The sequence below is a fragment of the Anarrhichthys ocellatus genome, unplaced genomic scaffold (genome assembly GCF_004355925.1).
Source record: "Anarrhichthys ocellatus isolate YVR2014 unplaced genomic scaffold, GSC_Weel_1.0 scaffold5, whole genome shotgun sequence".
In the NCBI taxonomy this organism is placed as follows: domain Eukaryota; kingdom Metazoa; phylum Chordata; class Actinopteri; order Perciformes; family Anarhichadidae; genus Anarrhichthys; species Anarrhichthys ocellatus.
In genome coordinates, this window is record NW_022280035.1 from 11,148,700 (window position 1) to 11,150,626 (window position 1,927).

The window sequence follows — 1,927 nt, forward strand, 5'->3', positions numbered from 1 at the left end:
AAGTGAAAAATTTAAAGGGGTCTGAATACTTTCCGTACCCACTGTATGTTGGGATCATGTGGCTAGCAATAAGATGCATAATAAACTCAAATAATCTATCTTTCAACTATCTTTCTGGTCACCTAAGATTTTTGCAACACACTGTATGTTCTACCTCTGCTTTTACTGTTTGAATTTTCTGCATGTGACAATGGCTTAAGATAAGAGGGGATGCAGGAGGAAAAAGAAGGTTTCTCAATAAAGAACTACTGCCTAACAATGCATCCACAATTTATTTATCCAGTATTTATTTTTATCTTTTGCACTTGTTCTTAATTCTAGCACAATGTAACAATACAAAACCCTTCTTTCTTGCATGGTGGGGCAGGAAGGTATAGTCTGGCAGTGGCTGCCAGTACAGTTCTGGGTCCACGTCTCCCTGCCCTCCACCCTGCTGCTTTCAGCTTGGTACGTGCTGTAGAGGGTGTCTGGTGATACAGCAGTCCTGTGAATGTGTAAAAAGACCACATGCAGGTCTTCATAATCAATGTGCACTTGGCCCGTGGGTGAGATACTTTTATTTAGTATTTAACTTTAGTTAAGCAAAGTATCTTCCACACAGGAAATTAAAAGCGCTGGCTCCTATTTAGTGCGGGAATACAAAAAAATGTATGTTGCAGTGTGGAACTGCTTATTCGCCAATGTAACCTGTAACCCCACAACATCCTGTAATTAGCCAATGATATGCTCCTCTTCTGAAACAGGGATCTCTGTGCATCTTCCAGCAGCATGCAGCCTCTGCTTAAGAACAGCAAACTTTCAAGGGACAAGAAGTGACATGTGTGTCTTCATCAAAGTCAAAGTGGACAAAGGGCAAACACATAAAGTGTTAGAATGTTTGTGCAATTCTCATTGGATAATTGGTTGAACAGGCTTTCAAATCTATTGGATAGTGGATTTGAGGTTGGAACGTTGACAATGGCAACTCCCACTTTTGGATTGTCCAGTTAGCCAATCAAAGTTGTACACCTGTTCTAGATTGACTATATGTCCAAATCCCAATGTCCCCCCTTACGGACTCACGGACTTTGAGGCGTGCTCCCGCGACGTCCGTGAGGGTTTAGGGATGTCCCACTGTCAAATCGTTAAGTGTTTGAGGCTCTCTTGCAGACATTTTGAGCCCTTTATGAGCCCTTAGCGTAAAGCCTAAGGGAATTACCCACAAATCATTGCAATGTGACGTTAAACACGGGGTAACCAGTGGACGCATGGAGACGTAAAAAATAAGGTAAAGAAAGAGGACGGATCACGTGTGTTCAGCCTGTCTTAATAAATTTACTCAGAAACATTAAGGGTTAAAGATGGAACAAAAAATAAACATGAAATTAGAAGATATTTATTTATTTATTCATCAAATATTTGATTTTGTCATTGAAGCTGTTTTGACAAAAACGAGTAAATAGATTATATGAAGTTACCTCTCATCTTGTGAGGAAAGAGCCTGAAGACTTTCAAATCAGGGAGTACAAAGTATAAAATAAATAGACACAGTTATACATCATATTTATTGTCGTTTTCATGGTAACGTGATATGTTGCAGCAAAGTGCTGTCCCATTCATATTCACACCATCTCAAGCCCCACAGCCTCTCACACTCACCCACTTACCAGGTGACGTCAGTAAGTCCTTGAGGGTTCAGGGTTTGAGGGTTTACGGGGGACATTGGGATTGGGCCTATATGTGTCTGCCTTTTGTCTTTTTCCATTTTGACTCTAACGAAAACACACTAGTGTTGAAATGTTGCTATATCTGCACAATTCTACAAATCAGTCTGCACCAGTCCCTTCGTTTCCCTAATGAGATATGCTCCTTTGCCTTAACTCCATGTTAGTGTTACTGCTGTAGGGAGTTAGCTCTTTAGCATGCTAACATTTGAAACTTACATTTG